The sequence below is a fragment of the Odocoileus virginianus genome, chromosome 21 (genome assembly GCF_023699985.2).
Source record: "Odocoileus virginianus isolate 20LAN1187 ecotype Illinois chromosome 21, Ovbor_1.2, whole genome shotgun sequence".
Lineage (NCBI taxonomy): Eukaryota > Metazoa > Chordata > Mammalia > Artiodactyla > Cervidae > Odocoileus > Odocoileus virginianus.
The window spans coordinates 21489631-21512273 of NC_069694.1; positions in this window are offsets into that span (position 1 = coordinate 21489631).

A 22643-nucleotide genomic window follows, 5' to 3' on the forward strand; every position below is an offset into this window, starting at 1 on the left:
GATACATCAGTGAAAATTTTAGGATCCAGTGGTCTGAGATGTGCTGTGCCATACCTTCCAAACTAAAGGACAGATGAGTGTGTTTTCTAGTTCACTGGGTGATGAAGGAAGCATAATGTCTCATAGAAGTTTTCATGTTCTGGAGAAAGCTAATAACTCACTTGGAAATATCGCTCTAATTCATAACCCTGAATGACCCAAAAAGCAGACATATTTGATGAAACCCAGAGGAGAAAAGGGCTCTGTGGAAGGTTCAGGCTCCCTGCAAGTGGCCCTGCTTCTAGGATTGCATGACCTGGATGACTGTATGGAGTTTGTGGAAGACACTGTGTGGAGCTTATGGCAAAGTTCACGGACAAGGCCTTGGCTTGTTCCACTCAATAAGCCCCCAGACCAGCTAAAGGTGCTAGCTGAAACAGAAAGCTATAGAAGAGGTGGTAGAGAAAAGAAATCATGATACATTTTAGAGTCACTTAATTTTTTCTTTTACTATTTTAAATAAATTAGAATCTGTTTGAATTTTAATTACTGACCTGCAGAATGTATTTGTATCAAGTTGAAAAGAGTGCTGGTGGAAAGGATATAGTTTAGGGTCCTTAAAGTCAGACAGAATCCATGAATTCCACATCCAAGATCCAACTCCACACTGTGTTTTGTACCCACTATGTATCACAAGCTGTAAGAGTATTTTATTTAAGCCTCTGTAAGTGACTGGGTGGGGCTTCCCAGGTATCTCAGAGGTAGAATCCACCTGCAATGCAGGAAACCCAGATTCAAACCCTGGGTTGGAAAGACCCCCTGAAGCAGGAAATGGCAACCCAACCCCGTATTCTTGCCTGGAAAATTCCATGGAGAGAGGAACCTGGTGGGTTACAGTCCATGGAGTGGCAAAGAGTCAGACAGGACTTAGCAACTAAACAACAACAAATTGACTTGATATAGATATGGTGATCTCAAATGAACAAATGTGGAGTCCACAGTTTTAGGAACTAAGGACACAATTCACAGAGTTGATGCCATTTGAATGACTGATTCTTTTGTTCATTTAGTTGTTCATCGTTCTTTCCTGCTGAGAATCCATTCCTGATGACTGGAGAATAAATTGTAGTCATCAATTCCCCGTGTATATATTTGGCTTTGTATATTTCAAGCTCCACTAGTGCTTTCAAAATCAAAGAAAAATAATTGCTTTTATTCATTTTTTTATTAACCAGAACACATAGGCTCTGCTTCCTGATTTGTTTGGTTCTTGGCAATTATGTTATGCAGGTTGCATTCAACAACAATAACAAGAGCAAAAACAATAATAATAAAACTAAATGTGTTGAGTGCATTTTGTGTACAAGGGACTGTTTTGAAGAATGTTCATGTATAACTCATTTAATCCTCAAAATGGCTATCATAAGGAGGTACAGATAACATATGCATTTAATATTTGGGGAAATTGAAAGCCAAGAGCTTAAAAATCCCTCTTTGAATTCCCACACTGAGAAAGTGGTAGCAATGGAATTTGAACACATACTGTCCAACTGCTGTGTCCAACATACAATCACACTCCTCACTGTAGAAATAATCTCCAGGTTGTATAAAACCTAAATCTATGGAGCTTTGAATGACTCTTGGTTCTCTTGATGTGCTTGCCTATGAACTATGGAAAGACAAGGATCTGAAACACTGTATTAACATATGGTGACTACAAAAACAGCTTTCTACTTGACAACAAAATTAGAATTTACTTTCTCTGTTTTTCAAATGGGATTGGAGAAGGCAATGGCATTCCGATCCAGTCCTCTTGCCTGGAAAATCCCATGGACGGGGAGCCTGGTAGTCTGCAGTCCATGGGGCCGCTAAGAGTCGGACACGACTGAGCAACTTCACTTTCTCTTTTCACTTTCCTGCATTGGAGAAGGAAATGGCAACCCACTCTAGTGTTCTTGCCTGGAGAATCCCAGGGATGGGGCAGCCTGGTGGGCTGCCGTCTATGGGGTGGCACAGAGTCGGACACGACTGAAGAGACTCAGCAGCAGCAGCAGCATTGCTAACTTATGGTGGTGTGATCAACATAACATAGGAAAAACGTCTAAGAAATTTGTGTCTTAATCCTAGTCTTGCCATCAATGAATGTGAAACCACAAGTCATTTAACCTTCTGAGACCAAGTTTCCTCATGCATAAATGGCTATCAACACTATTACTTGTTAGGACTGTTTTAATAATTAAATGGGTTAATATTTGTGAAGCACTTAGCAGAGTGTCTTTATTCCTTACAATAGCAACAACAATAAAGAAACTGAGTCATTTCCAGCATTGGAGTAAATGATCCTATGTCTTTTGAGAGATAGAAAGCCAGCCTCACATGATCAAAAGCTTCCACTGGGATTTCTGTCCTCGATAATGTTTTACACGTTTCTGTGTGTGTGTGCGAGTTAATCGCTCAGTTGTGTCTGACTCTTGCCAGCTCATAGACTGTAGCTCGCCAGGTTCCTTTGTCCATAGGGATTCTCCAGGCAAGAATGCTGGAGTGAATTTCCATTCCTTTTCCCAGAAACATTTCTGAGGCAGTTGTAATAGTCAGAAATTTGTGTAAGTATTTAAATGTGAGAGGAATTCCATTGTCTACTTTTTATAGCTTTATGAAGTTTCTCAAAGTAGCTCTTTGCCTTTAAATTCTATGGCAAATTAAACACCAGATGTTTTTTAAAAAATTATTTCTTCTCTGATACCAACACCATTATTTTCCTTTGGAGAAACACCAGTTAGCCCCTCTCAGAATATGCAATTGTTGAGAGAAAGGGATAGTTTTGATCTTAACTCCAAGGAGGACAATTTGAGTGGGATATTAGAGGTGATCCATGTCTGACCAATCAGAGAATCATATTCCTCTGGCTGCGATGATTGTTATAGAGATGGACTTATAAACCAAGACAGACTGATCTAAGTCAATAAGACTCATTCTGGACTTTAAAAAAAAAAGCTATTGGGAATAAACACACTCTTTCTACTGACATGGCTGAGAACGTAGGATAGAAATATAACCTTGGAGCTGCTGGCAGCTATCTTGCTATCATGAATATAAGCTCTGCCTAACAGTGGGACAATACAGAGGAAAGCATAGTTCAGAAACGGATGAAGTTTGAGTCCTGAGGATATCATTGACCTCCTGTGGATCTATCTGTATCTGAAGCCAGAATAAGACCAAAATTTTCAGTTACCAGGGCCAACAAATTATCATTTTCCCTAAACTAGGAAAATTGGTACTATATCACTTGCCACTAAACAATACAAGATAGTTACTCTCTTGACTTCCAAGCTTTGGAACTTCCAAATGCACTTGAAATGGTCAGCACTATTGGCAACAAATATTCCCAGACTTTTAGACATGCTCTCCAAGCCTGTTTCAGTTAAGTGCTTGCTCTCGAGATCTAACCATTGAATGGGCTTTGCCGAACTTCTGGTCTTGCCACTCTGCCTTTCCCTTAAGAATCTGAATATAGCATTTGAGCTTTTTATAACAGAATGGCAAGATTGCTTTGCATAAACACACATGACTTCTTCCAACTCATTCCCAAATGAGTCCTCTCCATCAGTGCATAGAGATGCCCATGGCATATGGCTCCAGCTACACTATTACATTTGCTCCCTACAGAGATTCTCTGGGTCAGCTCCGGGAGACAGTAATTACTCTTTGCATGGAAGTAGCTGTTTTTCACTCAGGGGTGTTTGTAATTGATGTTTCTTACACCAGTGTTTCTTTCTTTTTTGAGATGGCTCAGAGAACTGCAGACTTTTAGGTAATATTTGCTTTTCCTTAATTTTTTAAGGCAATACTATCTTATGATGAATTTGGTCCATTATTACAAAGACCCTGAATTTACATCAAACTCCTTGCTTTCATAATGATAGATAATCTCTTGAAAAGAGTCGCTAGGAATTTGGGGAAAGGAAACCACATATAATTATTTGCAATTATGACATTATCTCCTGAAATTGCAAAGAAGCTCTTTAAGATAGATATCAAAAATGTCATATTACAGTCAAAGCACTTACTTTGTTGGGATTTTTTATTTTTCAGGCAGAGTGCTATGTTGCCTCAAAATATTAACACAAGGAAATATCATCTGTTCCCACCTCTTTAGAATGCTGTTACTTAATATTCCACAGACTTGAGACTCATAATAACTGTGCAAACTGAAATTACCAGGGCAACTTCTTAGTTGGCCTAATATAAGAGAGGAGATTTTAAGCATGTGCCCACCTGATAGAGGCTCTTATTTGAAGAACATTATAGCTAAATTGGAGACAGCATAGGGCAACAAAAATGATAAAAGGAATGGAAGGGGTTACAGAACATATGAGAAGAGACTAAGAAAAATGGAATTGTTTGTCTTGAAAAAAGATGAATCTGAGGTGAATTGATTAAGGAATTTGAACTAGCTAAGGGCCACAATGCAATTAAATTTGATCCCATTTGAAGGTATACCTTCAAGCAGAAATGTATGAAAGGTGAATTAAAAGGCTCTTATTTTACAGAAAGTGTAGTGACAAGCAAAGAAAGAATTTGTAAGTATTAAGTTGAAATAAAATTGCATTATCTTACTTAAGAAATTATTTATAATGATTAATTGAAGACTCACAAAAGCAAAGGAGAAAGACAATGGGAATCAGTATCTAAGGTATTGGCATGGTTTTTAGAGGAAACACTTATGTTTATTATTTTCTATTTGTATTTTATTGAAATCAAGATATTTGGGTTATATTCTAACTTACTCACATGCTATCTAATTGGTCCTGTGTTTGGTTTCTTTATTTATTAAAGAGGTGGCAGGGGTAATACTTAACAGTGATTTTGGATATTAACTAAAGAAAACTTGCAAATATATTTAGGCTATATGTATCATATATGCATATAGTTATCAAAGCCCTCTTACCAATGTAAATGTAACCAAGCACTGTTTTGAGAAAACATGTTACAGGGAACTCTTTGTAAAGAATTCAAATAATTTACTTGTCTTCTCTATTTAGTTCCAAAGCAGACTGAGGCAGGAATCAAAAATATGTAAAATAAACTGAAATATTGAAAATAGGTGCAGTGGGGAAAGAAAAGTCAGGAACATAAAATATAGTGAGGGATAAACCTAAATCATATAGTATGTAGATTTAATTTGGATACACTAAAAATTTTCTTCTGTTTCTTCTCAACTAAATTGTTAAAACAAAACCAAACCCTGAAAGTTATATAGCCAAGTAAATCAGTATGGCAAATAAAAACTATTCTTGGCATTATGGCCAAAAATATGTTTTTTTAAGTTCTCTCCTAGAGTACTAGAACTAACAAGCAAGTTCCTCAATAATATATCAAATAATACACACCATAATATTTATAAGACTATTTATTTTAGTGTTCAACGGGATAAACAATTGGCATAAAATCAAAGCATAATTTATTGAATGCAATCCAATGAGCATTGTGTAAATTATTTAAAGTATCCAGTTCTTTTTTAACTCATACATAATAAACTTTATTAATCTATTAATTCTGTTTCTATCAACTCACACTGAATACCTAACATTTGCCACCATTAAGTTAAATCTGTACTACATACAGAAATAATGCATAGTCCCTTAATCAATTCTGCTTTGGATTTAATAGAATAGCTGATACTAGACTGAACTTTTCACCACCACCAGCTATAAAATCTGGATAAAATATCAAGGAAAAACAGCTATTTGAAGATATAGAGAACAACCAAGTCAACCAGGATTTGAGAGAATCCTAGGTAAATAGTTCAGATTATCCTGAGACTCTGGAGGGGCAAAAGACACCAAATTGGTCTTACCTGATCAAGATGATATAATTATATTCTATCTATTTGCCAGAAGAAAAATAAATCCTCTGAAAGATAATATAATCAGAATCTTAAAAATTATTTTATGAGATTTATTTAATTGCATGCTACATATTATACAATGTTGACCAAAAATAGATGGAGAAGAAACATAGAAAATAAAAAATATATTAAAAAAAAAACAACTTGGGTGAAACATTTGTTAGAATCATCCAACAGAACTTTAAGATCACTAAGATTACCATGTTAAAGTATATATAGAAGGACAATATTGAAATTAAACTAATATATGAGAAAAAAGCAAGTGAAAATTCTAGTTATAAAAAAAATAGCAGCTATTAAGAAATCAATAGATTTTTTTGATAGATGATTAAATACAATAGAAGATAGGATTAGAAAATGGGAAGATAAAACAGTAGGAAATATTCATTTTGAGGCATAGAGGGAAAAAATGCAAAATGTAAAAAGGAGAATTCCAGACATCCAGAATACAACAAAGATGTCAAACATATCTGTAACTTGAGTCTCAGAGTAATGGAAAGAAAGAGAGAATGAAGCAAAAACATTTTAAACAGATACCAAAAAAAAAAAAAAAAAGAAAAACATTTTTCAAGACCAACATGATCTATTAAGCCACAGGTTAGAAAAACTTAGAGAAACCAAAGCAGGATGAATAAATGTAAAATAAAGCTATATCTAAGAATATCATAATGAAATTGTCAAAAAACAGAAACAAACAGAAAACTTAAAAACCACAAGCAAAAGACATATTATTTTCAAAGGAGGCAGTATATAGATAAGATGAATCAGGAAAATATTGGAATTGCTTTCAAACTACTGAAATAAAATAACTGTCAACCTAGAATCCCATTGCAACCAAAATCATACCTCAAAAATGAAGGTCAAGGCATTTCAAACTATATTAGTATTCTATTGCTGCCTCTACAAAGCACCACAAATTTGGTCCTGTAAATAATACAAACTTATATTATCTGTAGTTCTATAGAATGAAAGTCCAACACTAGTTTCAATGAATATAAAGTGTTGGCAAGGCTGAATTTCCTCTAGAAACTCTAGAGGAGAATTCATTTCCTTGCCTTTTCAAGATTCTAAAGGCCAGCTGCAATTCTTGGTCTGTGGCACTCTTGCTTCATCTTCAAAAACAGCAACAGCGGACTTGGCTTTCTCACACTGTCATCTTTTTGGTTCCCTGAAGTTGGCAAAAGTTCTCCACTTCTAAATATACATGTGATTAGATTGAACCTCTGGATAATATTCTCATCTCAAGGTGTATACCCTTCGTCACATTTACAAAGTCCTTTTCGTCATGAAAGTAACATGTTATAATGTGTTCACAGGTCTCAGCATTAGGCTGTGGGCATATTTGGAAGCCATCATTCTGCCTACCAGGCTTCCCAGTGGCACTAGTGGAAAGAACCCGCCTGCAAATGCATGAGATGTTAAGAGACCCAAGTTCGATATCTAGGTCAGGACTGTCACCTGGAGGAGGGCATGGCCGCACACTCCAATATTCTTGCCTGGAGAATCCCATGGACAGAAGAACCTGGCAGGCTACAGAGCATGAGGTTGCAAAGAGTTGGACACGACTGAAGCAACTTAACACACACATGCGTGCACACACACTCTGTCTACTACACGGAAAAACAAAAACTTCAAAAATTTGTTTCCTGTGGGACTTCAGTGATATAAATACTAAAGGGAGTTCATCAAGAAGAGGGGAAATAATTCTAATAATAACCATGGTAATTCGGGAAGAAACAAAAACCATCAAAAAGATAATTATGTGGATAAGCATAACTTCTTAAAATGATGATAGTATCTTGAGAAATTAGATATATAGAGTCCAGTGATGTGCTGGAGTCAGCCAGCACTGGCTTGTTAATTGCTTACTGCTAAATTTACAGAAATTCTAAAAGTTGGATGTAGAACACAGTGTTTTAACCATTATCAAAGATTAAGTTGTATAATATTACAATAAAATGATTTATAGTAATAGCAAATGTAGTAAATAACCAAAACCCCATAATTTCTCATTCATTATCTTATTACATTTTATCTATGCTTCCGAGATTATTTCTATTATATATCTATGATAGAAATACCACATGATGGTGTATTAATGCACATGTTTCAACATGCCATTTAGGGCACAGCATTGAAGTTGGCTATCTTGGCAGCATTTACAGTGTAAAATTGGTATATACTAATAAATTAGTACTTGATTTATTATTTTTATTGATTGTCTAGAAAAATGGCAGAAGTGTTGATAAAGATGTTGATAAAGCAGAATGTCAACCATTTTAGCTAAGAAATTGCTCATGTCAGTCTGTCAAGTTCTGACAGTTATCTTTATTTCATTTTCATCATCTATGTTGATATAACCAGGATATGAAACCATAACTATATGTATTTATCAAATTCAACCATAATTTAAATAAGGATACAGGAGTTTGAAAAAATTCAATGTAAGCATTCTGTGAGAATCGAGTTGGTCACATGGAATTTATAATAGAAAAAATTGCCCATTTTATTTTTATTTGAAAACTTAGTGCTACATATGCTTTCTATCAAGAAAAAGTACAATAAGCTCATAAATATATCTCTGCATACATTTTCTTCCAGAATAAGCAGCTGCTAAACATCTACTGATACTACTAAAGTAGGCCCAAAATATAGTAGTAGCACAAAATGGATGTTAAAGTGTTAATACTTTCATTTTCTGAGAGATGGTAAAAGTTATTAAGATCAAGAATGCAAGTTGTAATTTCTAGGTTAACCACTTAAAGAAATAGTAAATGACAACTTAATAGAATGACAGAAGATAATACAATAGAGACTACTATCCAGAAAGTGTAAAGCATTTTATCCATTACCATTTAATGTAATTACTGACATATTTAGACTTTAAAGAATCATTTGATTTTTTAAAAGTTTAATCCATCTAATTTTATTCCTTTTTTCCTTTTTATTTTCTCTGAGTGCATGGGTAGACTCTTAACAAAATTGTTAACATTTCTGTAGTGATTTTCAGCCTGACTTTTCACTACATGTTATATTGCATGCTGTTAAATATTCTTTGAAACATCATTTTTAATGGCTACATAAAAATCTCATTATATGTCTATTATTTATCCTTTCCCCTATTGGTTGGTATTTGCTTTTTATGAGCTATTATGAGTAACACTATGAAGAACATCCTCTACCACACCTTTCTTTGGCAAATCTATGATTACTCCCATAGGGTAGATTCCTAGGAACACAATAAAAAGGTATGGATTGTTTTAAACAATTTATATATATTGCTAATTGACTTTTAGAAAGGTGGTGCTAATTTACATTCCTTATAATAGTTAAAAATGACCCTTTTTCACTTGAGTTTTATCAGCATTGAACACTATTACTTAAAAATACCTTCTCCAATTTTTAAAATTGGAAATACATGTTCATTGCCATTTTGATTTGCATTTCTTTGGTTACTATTAAAGCTAAATAGTTTTTTTAGTTTATTGGCCATTTATATATGATCTGTGAATTGTTGGTTCATATCTTTGCCTCAATTTTCAATCATTTTCTTTCATTTTTTTTGGCCATGTTAGGCAATTTGTGAGATCTTAGTTCCCCAAACACGTACTGAACCCTGGCCCTCAGCAGAGATAGTACAGAGTCTTAACCACTGGACCACCAGGGAAGTCCCTGATCTTCCTTTTTAAAAAAAATTCCTGTATTTTCATGATGAGTAATTGATCCATGGAATTACATATAACAATATTGATCAACTGGTTAAGTATTTACTGAGATCCTAACTTTAAGACTTATGATAGATACGAAACATGTAACATCCCAAGGAGCCCATAAAGTTGGTGGACAGCTGTTGATTCATTTTATAACTTATGCCAATTCATATTAGAGTATATAACTAAAGGCCAAGTATGTATAATAACCAACTGGTAAGTATATACACCAGGAAATACAAGTAATTGAAAAATATTTTTTGATGGACTTGGGACATGGATTGAGCCTTGAAGGAAGAACAGTGTAGATTGAGGGAAGCAATCTAAACACAAATGGTTTGAAGACAGAATGTATGTGTGCAGGTGAGTAGAAGGAGTGGGATTTTTCAGCTAGTGCTTTTAGCAGATGGGTTGATGCTGACAGTTGAGATTGGTGGCATGCAACACATGATTTAGCATTTAGTAGACTGTGATCTCTTTCCATTCAAAATCTATTTCAAGATTCACTATTGAGGCAAAAACCAGCAATAACAAGGAAGACAAAGATGACCACAACAAGGGAAGAAAACCACTCCCCACCCCCACCCCCAGAGAGTGTGCAATCTACAACTGTTTATAGTGTCAGTCTAAACATGGAAGGCTGAGGGAGACTCTTCCTAGAACAGATGCCACACACAATCAAATCAAATATAAATGTGTAAGTGATCAGATGTACTTCACAACACCACAGAGAGAAAGGACAAATGAGGCCTTAATGCGCAATTTTTATAGACTTCTCTAGGGAACATAGTTGTTTTTTTCTTTTAGGTTGTGCTCAGATGCTCAGTCGGATCTGACTCTTTGTGACCCCATGGACTGTAACCTGCCAGGCTCCTCTGTCCATGGGATTCTCCAGGCAAGAATACTGGAGTGGGTTGCCATGCCCTTCTTCTACAGGGGTTTGGTACTAAATCTGACTTTTATGTTGTAAATAACAAGAAAAACTGGTCAAAATGTCTGAAGTATTGGAAAATAGGCAGTGTAGCACAGAGCCAGGAAACCAATGATGTCAGATCTACAATTGCCTGGACTTTCTGTGTGGAAGGGCTTGTTGGACTGCAGTGCAGGGAGCCAGCACCTAGCACCCAGCAAACAGAGCACTGTGGTCTCACCAAGGGGAGGAAAATAAAAAGCAGAACACCTGTAAAAACACTAGGTCAACAGGTATTATGTCTCCCCTCCAAACACCCACTAATGGTTCCCCACCTCAGGAAAGAAACCTCTATTAGGCAGTAAAAGCTTCATTCACTACCATTAACTCGGTCCCCACTTCCTTCTTTCTGGTTCATGCATCTTGAAGTACCCCAAGCTTCCGCAATTTCAGGCTTTGCCTCAGACAAGCCAGATTCTTTCCTTTCCCTTTCCCTTTTCTTGGAACCCCTTCCCCAAGATGCCCCTACATCTATGCAATGATTTATACAGAGATACTTTCCCCTTTACTTTATTCAAGTCTCCTCTTAGTTCTCATCTCTTATAGACATGGCTACCATCCATAACATTTATTGTTCTTTAGCCGGTTAGTCAAGTCCGACTCTTTGTGACCCCATGGACTGCAGCATGCCAGGCTTCGTGTCCTTCACCATTTCCTGGAGTTTGCTCAAACTCAAGTCCATTGAACCAGCGATGCTAGCCAACCATCTCATCTGTTGTCCCCTTCTCCTCTTGCCTTCAATCTTTCCCAACATCAGGGTCTTTTCCAATGAGTCTGCTCTTTGCATCAGGTGGCCAAAGTATCCATAACATACTTTTCCCAAATCATCTCTCTCTGTCACACCCCTACTCAGGACATACTCTTCTCTAGTTTGTTCACTGAATATCTCTAACATTATTTAAGCTTTGTGAGTTGGGAAATGTGCCTATTTTCTCTGTGGCTCTGTGCCCAAGACTTGGTACATGATCCATGCTCAGTAAACATGAATTGAATGAATAGCTGAAGAGAATTTCAGGCAAGGAGAGAGGTAAGCACAGGCTTTATAGACGGTTTGAGACCAAGGGTTTTATTTAGCTGAAAATGGAATGCCCAGAGGTGTCAGCATGAACAACATAGAGTAAGGTGTGAGGAAACAATTCCACATCAGTTTGGCTGCAGCATGGGGCATCTGAAGGAGAGTATCGGAAGATAAGCCAAATAACGTCAGGGAGAGACTTGAGTGCCAACTGAGTCGTTTGCTTGCTTGATTTTTTAATGTTCCTGGAAATCTGCAAGAGCAACTGGCACTGAAAACTTTTAAGTAGGGAAGTGATTTGTGTAATGTAGTATTTTCAGAGGATAAATTTGGTACCAGAAAGAAAGGAGCTACCTGAAAGCAAGTAGATCCTGAGGGTTGCCTAGGTCCAGCTGATTAACAGGATATCACGAGCGCTGGTTCACTGTCCCAATAATGTTGAGTTTTGATAATCAAAAGCAAAATCACTGAAACAGGACACTTTTTATCTTGACTGTTGCTTGTCAAGCATCCTCTGTGGATTATCAAAGGGCTTCATATAAAGAAGGTTGAAATATATTATTATCCTTGTAGGACACCTATTATTATGAACCACTGATTTCTCCTCCCAACCCTCAGGGACATTGTGAGCTCAATGAAAAGACCTAATATGAGTTTCTGCAAAAGTGCTCTAAATCCATTTGACTAAGTCCCTCAGAGGAAAAAGATGTAAGTTAGTGACCTTTGTGCTTTATTAGAATCAACAGCCTTTAACATTCATATTGCCCCTCATTCCCAATTTCATTTTCAACAATTAGCAGTAGCCCTCGTTGTTTTTCAGAGCCCTTTCTAAGAGGCTGGCTCCATTTTATGGATAAGGAAACTGAGGCCTCCAGAGACTAAACAATTGCTCTAAAGCTTCATATTAAGTCTAAGTAATCATGACTGCAGCCATGAAATTAAGGTGCTTTCTCCTTGGAAGGAAAGCTATGACAAACCTAGACAGCATATTAAAAAGCAGAGACATTACTTTGCTGACAAAAGTCCATATAATCAAAGCTATGATTTTTCCAGTAGTCATATACAGATATGAGAGTTGGAACATAAAGAAGGCTGAGTACTGAAGAACTGATGCTTTTGAATTTTGGTGCTGGAGAAGACTCTTAAGAGTCCCTTGGACTATAAGGAGATCAAACAAGTCAACCCTAAAGGAAATCAGTCCTGAATATTCATTGGAAGGGATGATGCCGAAGTTGAAGCTCCAATACTTGGGCCACCTGATACGAAGGGTTGATTCAATGGAAAAAACCCTGATGCTGGAAAAGATTGAAGGCAAAAGGAGGAGGGGGCTGCAGAGGATATGAGATGGTTAGAGAGCATCATTGACTCAATGGACATGAATTTTTTTTTTCCATTTATTTTTATTAGTTGGAGGCTAATTACTTTACAACATTGCAGCGGTTTTTGTCATACATTGAAATGAATTAGCCAAGGATTTACATGTATTCCCCATCCCGATGCCCCCTCCCACCTCCCTCTCCACCCCATCCCTCTGGGTCTTCCCAGTGCACCAGGCCTGAGCACTTGTCTCATGCATCGAACCTGGGCTGGTGATCTGTTTCACCCTAGATATACATGTTTCGATGCTGTTCTCTTGAAACCTCCCACCCTCGTCTTCTCCCACAGAGTCCACAAGTCTGTTTTATACATCTGAGTCTCTTTTTCTGTTTTGCATATAGGGTTATCGTTACCATCTTTCTAAAGTCCATATATATGTGTTAGTATACTGTAATGGTCTTTATCTTTCTGGCTTACTTCACTCTGTATAATGGGCTCCAGTTTCATCCATCTCATTAGAACTGATTCAAATGAATTCTTTTTAATGGCTGAGTAATATTCCATGGTGTATATGTCCCACAGCTTCCTCATCCATTCGTCTGCTGATGGGCATCTAGGTTGCTTCCATGTCCTGGCTATTATAAACAGTGCTGCGATGAACATTGGGGTGCACGTGTCTCTTTCAGATCTGGTTTCCTTGGTGTGTATGCCTAGAAGTGGTATTGCTGGGTCATATGGCAGTTCTATTTCCAGCTTTTTAAGGAATCTCCACACTGTTTTCCATAGTGGCTGTACTAATTTGCATTCCCACCAACAGTGTAAGAGGGTTCCCTTTTCTCCACACCCTCTCCAGCATTTATTGCTTGTAGACTTTTGGATAGCAGCCATCCTGACTGGCATGTAATGGTACCTCATTGTGGTTTTGATTTGCATTTCTCTGATAATGAGTGATGTTGAGCATCTTTTCATGTGTTTTTTTGCCAACTATATGTCTTCCTTGGAGAAATGTCCATTTAGTTCTTTGGCCCATTTTTTGATTGGGTCATTTATTTTTCTGGAGTTGAGCTGGAGGAGTTGCTTGTATATTTTTGAGATTAATCCTTTGTCTGTTGCTTTGTTTGCTATTATTTTCTCCCAATCTGAGGGCTGTCTTTTCACCTTTCTTATAGTTTCCTTTGTTGTGCAAAAGCTTTTAAGTTTCATTAGGTCCCATTTGTTTATTTTTGCTTTTATTTCTAAAATTCTGGGATGTGGGTCATAGAGGATCCTGCTGTGATTTATGTTGGAGAGTGTTTTGCCTATGTTCTCCTCTAGGAGTTTTATAGTTTCTGGTCTTACATTTAGATCTTTAATAATGGACATGAATTTTGAGCAGCCTTGCAAGATAATAGAGGACAGAGAGGCCTGGCATGCTGTGGTACACGAGGTCACAAAGAGCTGGACGCAACTTAGCGACTGAAGAAGAAGCAAAAAGTGGGACGTGGCAGTATGTTTATCTTTCTAGTCCATGAAGTCATGCTGGATCCGTTTTGTTAATAACATGGAAACCCCTGGGTGTGCACTTGTACTAGAATATTGTCACATGATTTTCAAAAGGGACATCAACATTTGGTGACATCTAATTACTAATAATCAGAATTTATATCATCTAGGACAATGATAAGGTGATAAAAGGATAACTTTTAAGTAATAATAAAAATCAATGATTTAATGTTTTTAGCATTCCAGACTTTTGCATCAATTTCTCATGATACTTAGTATATCCTTATGAGTTTAGGAATGATAGTCATTCTTATCCCTATTTTGTAAAGGAGCTAAAGAGACATAGTTTTGTTTGGCTGCTTCTCAAATGTTTAGAAGCCATGCCTCCTTCATGTATTCAATAAGATTGTCATGTTTTAATTTATTCACTTAGCAAATACTTGTATTAACTATGTGCCAAATATTATTGCAGGCTCTAAATCTACTTTGATGAGTGAAATAAACAATTTTAGGCCTTATGGTTTTCACATTTCGGCAGGGAAGACAGGAAATAAGCAAGTAAAGAAATGTGTATTTGCAAATTGAGTAAACAGATAGGAAGGGTTTAGATGTAATATTAAAAAAATATCAGCAAGAATTCTTCTTAGATAAGATAATCAGGGAAAGCCTCTCTGAGAAGGTTACATTGAAAGTGCAGACCAACATGGAGAAGAGAACAGTCATACAAAGCACAGGTGAATGCAGAAGTAATAATGGGTATTACTGTCTTGAAGAAGAAAACACTTAACATAAGGTAGAAAATGAAAGGAGACTGATATCTCTGGAGCATCAGAATGATAGTGCAACAGGTAGCTGAAGGAGTAGGCAAGGGCCATATCATTCATATTTAGATTATAATAAAGAGTTTGATTTCATTCCAAGTAGCATAAGATGGCTTTGGAAGTAGTAAGCAAAAGAGTGATAGGATCACAATTATGGATCACAAAATATGTTTTTGGAAGTAGAACCTATGAGACTTTAAATGAATCCAGTGTTGGCTAGGGAAAAGAAGCAATCATAGGTGACTTCCAGTCTCGGGCATCCGCAACTGTTACATGTCGGAGTCCTTTAATGACAATGAGAGGAAAAAGTATCCAGGTTCCAGATTTCAGGAGGGAACAAGTGTTCAACTTTGAACAGACACATGTGGGAGTGAAAATATGCAATCGTTTATGGATCTGGGGCATAGAGTGATGGTACTCTTGATACTATAAATTTGAGAGTCATCTACATAAAGATAGCATTCTGAGTCATAGTAATGAAAGAGATTACTTAAGAAGAGACAATAAGAATTAAAAAAAAGAGAGTTGAGGACTAAGCTCTGGAAAAATCTCACAATTAGTGGGTGAGTACAAGAGGAAAATACTTCTAAGAAAAATCTTGAAAAAGTACGTGGAAAAATGCAGGAGGAAAACTAACCATGTGTGTTTGTGGCAGTTAGGATGAAAGTATTTCATTCCCTAATATTTATCATTCCTGTGACCCTTAATCCAAAATCCAGCTCCTAGTGTGAGTATCCCCTTTTCTAGAATGTCTTTCCTTATAATCCTCTTTGACTCCCATGCACCATTTTTGATTGCCTTATGATTGTATTACAAGAGCATCTGCTAATGTCTGACATTTATTAAACACTTAAAGTGTACCAGCAGCTACACCACACATTTTACAAGCGTTTATTATTTCTTATGCCATAATCACATACTCAGTAAGTCAACTTGACTACTTATTTATTTTTTCTCAATTTAGTTGTAGTAGATAATAAGATCTACCTTGGGGCACTGCTGGGAGAAGAGAAATAGGCAGTCACACGCTTGGTACAATAATTACTGTGTAGGAGGAACAGAATTAATAAAGAGAAATTATTTATTTTACTAAAATAATACACTATAATTTATAAATTTATTTTTGCATTTTACAGTTATAAATTTATGGTATATAAATTTACCTCCCCTACAGACTGTGAACTTTTTAAGGTAGGGATTATTTTTATTTGGTTTTAATCTCCAATACCTTGAACCCTGGTGGGCACATTTTACATGCAAGAAGAGATTTATAATAAATTTAAGTCTATAGTGTGAAGTAAAGGGTTCAAGTTCTAGATGTATGTGTTAGGTGGAAATGGGTAACAATATGATTTTAAGCATCTTTTAAATTTAGCACTAAAAAGTGACTGTAATTTGAAGCGAGATTACCTGGTTTTAACTATATTTGAATGGTTATATTTTGGAGAAGTGAAAAGGAGGTAGAGCAATGAAGATCTGGTAGATTGTGCTACAGATAATTTCTTGCAACCTGAGAAGTTTATAAAGCACTCTTGGATCCATCGAGTTATACCTGGCCTGAAGTTTCGATTCAGTTTTGAGACTTGTGATGCATTTTCATTTACATGAAGGGAATATAACACCTCCTCCTTTTTATAAAGAGAGTGAAACCTTTTTTTCAGTTATATGTGTAATCTAAAAAGTAAAACAAATATAACAAAATGAAACAAACGCACAGATACAGAGAATAGACTTGTGGCTGCCAAAGTCAAAGGAAAGGGAAAACGGTGTCAGGAGGATTAAGTACAAACTATTAGGTATAAAATAGGTAAGTAACAAAGATGTAAAATGCAACATGGGAAGTATAGCTAATATTTTATCACAACTTTATATAGAGTGTAATCTACAAAAATAATGAATTACTATATAGTACAGCTCAAATTAATGTAATATTGTAAGCCAATTATACTGTAATTAAAAAGTACTTTAAATTCTTGGTAGATCAATTTATGGGCTTCGCAGGTGGTGCTAGTGGTAAAGAACCCACCTGCCAATGCAGGAGACGTAAGAGATGGGGGTTCAACCCCTGAGTCAGGAAGATCCCCTGGAGGATGGCATGGCAACTTTTTCCAGTATTCTCGCCTGGAGAATCCCATGGACATAAAAGCCTGGTGGTCCACAGAGTCGCAAAGTGTTGTTCACCACTGAAGTGACTTAGCATGCCCACAGGCACAGATGAATTGATAAGGAACATTTTAATAGATCTTTATCTTGAATAAAAAACATGTGGCACAGCCTGCCATTCATAGACTTGCATCAATCTTCCATATGATATTTTCAACATCTTCCTTCCAGTCAGTGCCAGTCCCATCATATCCATTCTTTGATTCTGGAAAAAGAAAATTCCTCAGAACAGAAGTGTAAATAACCCACACATGAAAAAAATCATAAGTCCTCAGGAAAATTTTAAAGTGAAAAGATACTTTTAAAAATCACACCTAAATTAGCTTATGTAACAAACATGCTTGATTTGTGAAATATTAAACTAAAGACAACAAGAACATAATTTTTCACTCCAAACATAAAATTTCTGGGCAACTGAGAGATGTGGTGTTTGGCACAACCATGGCTGTGAGCAACAGAAGTGACAGGGAAATTCAGTGGTTAGACCATAGAGAAGTCAGTTCTTGGCAGAAGAGATGCTTGGCTTGGCACCTGCTGGGAGCTCATTGGAGCTCACTCGGGTGTTGTTTGTACAAAGGAGTAAACTTGCAGTGTCTACTGAAAATTTTAGCAAATTATTGATTTTGCTCAATATGTGCTATTTAACTGAGCCATTTTGGTAGAGGTCAAGAATGGGTTCCAGAGCCTTGAATGGGGTAAGGTTTGGGGTGAGAAACAGTCATGGATAGTATCACAGGCATGGAGTGAATCCCAAGGATGAGGTGAGATTGACTGTTGTATATACTGCTTGATAATAGCAGTTATGATAAAGCATAAAGTTTAATAACTGTAGCTTACAGAGTATCCCTAAAATAATTTGGTAAAACTATATACTTACTCTTTCTCTTTTCACTTGGAAGCTGACATTTGTCGTCATATATTTAAATACTTAAAAAAATGTCTTTCCTCACATGGTGGAAATACTAAAATTTTAAAGTAAAACTGTTGGATTATGCTTTAAATTTTTCAAATAATATGTAAATATAATAATAATAGTAAGAAATACTCATCACTGTTCATTTAAAATACATGAACAACTTAAAATATAATTCTTTTTACTCTTCAAACTAGTAATTTTTACTCTATTATCTCTGAATAATTTTATCCTAATTTCATGTGTTTTATGCTTGAAAGACTTTATCAATCACCTGAACATACTTCCTTACAATAAACCATGTATATAAATTGAGATTTAATTTTTAAAATGTTCCCTGTAACCATAAGACTGTTAAGTGTTAAAATTATCTTCCACATTAAGTTGCAGTAATTGTCCTAAGTACACCATTGATCAAAACAATATGTTATATTTCAGATTTGATTAGCAATCATTAAGTATAAGAGTAATATTTTATTGGAAATTCTTCTGTTAATGAAATAGATGTCTTTTTATCCTTTCATTGACTCATATATGTATGAATAAATATCACGTACTGCAAGAATCATATAGTTACAACATTTCATTCCTATTTTTGTTTTTTATAAATGTAAGTGCTGAGAAATCCTATTCACATAAATAAATGGTTGGGAATGGAGAGAGCAATGTCACTCAGTTCTTTGATCTTTTCCATAGATAAATGCCAGAATTCACATAGTCATCTAGCATCATAAATTATTTTTAATCTACTATCTGACAACTTAAGTCCTCTTCAGTTTTGCTGAAAGTAAAGAATTAAAAACCACCTGACTTTCAGGAAAAAAAAAATTGTCACCTAGTCATTAGAGTCATCCAGTTTTTCAGCATCTCCACCAATATATTTTTCTCTGTTTGGTGTCATTGAGGTTTATATACCTTAGGCTTTTTTATCAGAGGTAGACTCCAGGGTTGGTAAGAGCTATGTCTTCCTATATTAAATGAAGAAAAGAGGCTTTTTTTAAAGCAGGGGGAAATTTTTTTAAAATTCATATGATATTTTAAATGCTCTCAATGGGACTAATTTTATATAAGAGCATCTAAAGAACTTGGGCACTCAGAACTCTCGAAAAGTCTTCATATAACAGCAGGGTATGTGAAGTAGAAATATTACAGACTGAAACCCCTAGTATATAGCCTCTTACCATTAGCTTCATGTCATAATAGCCTGGCTAGAACATCTTCTACTGATTACTAACCACTTTATATGGAAATTTGCTATTGATGAGATATAGATACATACACTGTAAGGGTAGATTGCACAGTTGGTAAAGAATCCGCCTGAAATGCAGGAGACCCTGGTTCAGTTCCTAGGTCAGGAAGATCCACTGGAGAAGGGATAGGCTACCCACTCCAGTATTCTTGGGCTTCCCTTGTAGCTCAGCTGGTAAAGAATCTGCCTGCAATGTGGGAGACCTGGGTTCAGTTCCTGGGCTGGGAAGACCTCTGGAGAAGGGAAAGGCTACCCACTCCAGTATTCTGGCCTGGAGAATTCCATGGACTGTATAGTCAATGGGGTCACAAAAAGTTGGACACCACTGAGTGACTTTCACTTTCAAGGGTAGATAATAATGTCAAAATAGACAAACCTGCTAAAATGTGTTAGTAGGGAAAGATTATATTAGACAGTGAGGAATAAGATAAAGAAAACCTGTAAGAGTGAAAACTGATACATTTATACAGTTCAGCATGTGGGTATCTATCTTAATAAAAATATGCTAAATAAGGATAATATTTTTGCAAAACAAATATTTATTGCAATGTTGTTTACAATGGTGAATAATTGAAATCTACTTAAATGCTAGTTCATGATATATAGATTTAATAAATATGGCACAATTCTTCAAGATATATCTTCCAGACATTAAAATTAGGCTTTATGGAGATTATGGAATAATATCAACAAATGTTTGTTATGTTAGTTAATTTATACAAATTAATTAGTTTATGCAAAATTCTATGTCAAATATAATAAAAACCAGGAGAAAAGTATGCATATGAGGAAAGACAATGAAAATACATGAAGTTAATAACAATTATCTTCGATTTATATGTCTGAATGTTTTTTCTCCCTTTCTCTCAAAATAGATAAAATGTGATTATACTGAATATGTGATTTTATTTCTTCTTTGAAGGTACATATATATTATATACAGACAAGTATTATAAGTAAATCTATAAAACTATATAGTTATATAATATAGTATGTTAATTTATTGTATAATAAATGTACTTGTGTACGTGTTCAGTCACTTCAGTTGTGTCTGACTCTTTGTGACCCTATGGACTGTAGCCTGCCAGGCTCCTCTGTCTATGGGATTTTCTTGGCAAGAAAACTGGAGTTGGTTGCCACTCTCTCCTTCAGAGGATCTTCCCAACCCATGGATCAAACCCTTGTCTTCAGCAGCTTCTGCATTGCAGGCAGATTTTTACTGCTGAGCTATTGGGGAAGCCCCATAATAAATGTACACATTTTATTCATTTTGTAGCATAAGGCTATCTGTTTGGTTATTTGTTCATTAAATATTTATTTATTTATTTGGCTGCACTGGGTCTTAGTTGCTGCACGTGGGGTCTTTTAGTTGGGTTTTATGAACTCTTACTTATGTTATGTGGGATCTAGTACCCTGAGCAGAGATTGAACCTGGGACCCCTGCATTCACAGGATGGAGTCTTAGCCACTAGACTACCCTTATATTTTATTAATTTTTAAAAAAAAACACATGCACATTGTAAAATGACCAAATAGCTCAAGTATTTTAAAACTTACAAAATGAAAATATTTTAAAAAATTTTTTGTCCAATTTTACTGAGATATCATTGACACACAGCACGCTATAAATTTAAGATGTACAAGATAATGACTTGACTTATATAATATGGTGACATAATTATTACAATTAGTTTAGTTAGCATTCATCATTTCCTATAAATACCAAAAAAGAAAATAAAAATAAAAAATGTTTTTCCTGCGATGAGAATTCTCAGGAGTTACTTTTTTCAACTTTTATATATTTATATAATATGAAGCTTTCACGTGTTTAATATATATGAAAATATATATTATATATATATATCATATTGCAGTGTTAACTACATTTAGCATCATTTTGTACATTGTAGCCCTTAGTACTTATTTATTTTATAACTGTAAGTAAGTTCCTTTTTTACCATCTTCATCCAACTCCTTTTCCCCCTACTCTCTGCCTCTGGTAGCCACAAATCTGTTCTCTTTCTCTATGACTGAATTTATTCATTTGCTTGATTTTTTAGATCTCACGTATAAGTGAGATCATACAGTATTTATTTTTTTCTGATTTATTTCACTTAGTATAATTACTGTCAAGTTCCGTCCATTTTGTTGCAAATGGCAGGATTTCCTTCTTTTGTGTGTCTGAATAATATTCCACAAATATTTTACCCATTCATCCACTGATGGATACTTAGGTTGATTCCATATCCTGGCTGTTGTAAATTATGCTTTTATGAATATGGGGATGAAGATCTTCCTTTTTTCAACATGGTGTTTTTGTTTCCTTTAGATATATTCCATAGAAGTGAAATCACTGAATTTTATGGTAGCCCTATTTTAATTTTTTGAGGAATCTAGGTACTGTTTTCCATACTGTTTGTACGAGTTTACAATCCTACCAACAGTAAATGAAGGTTCCTTTTTCTCCTCATCTTCACCAGCATCTACTTCTTCTTTTTGATCCTAGCTACTCTAACAGGCATGAGGTCATAGCTCATGGTTTTTGACTTTCATTTCTCTAATGATTGGCCAAAAAATTACAAAATTTTTTTTAATTTGGCTTTCCAGAGCATAAATACTATTGACCACTACTTCTATATATGTTTGAGAACATTCAATGAATGTACACAGATCGATGCATATATGCTTAAAGAAAACATGGTAATCATATGCTTTTTCATAAATAGATCCAGTTTTGGGGCAAAATACAAAATCCAGTTCTGTAGCTGTAGAACACATGGCAATTTGTTTCTGAAAGCCAACAAGATCATCTCTGATTTCAGGGAAAGCCTAAGCCGTCTTTTATAGGCTTTCTACTTGCTAAGTAAGGGCTGTCCAGGATAATCTCCCTTTTGATTAAATTCAACTGATTTGGGGTTTTAATTACATCTGCAAAATTCCTCTATAATTGCATTATAATGTACCTACTCAAGGAATTGAGACCCATTACCTTGGCCATGTAATGTAACTGAATCAGAGACATAGCACCAGGGGTAGAGATTATGAGGCCACCTTTGAACTCTGCTTATCTTGGTCTGTACAGCAGATGTTGGGGACGATAAGCATGACTTGAAAGA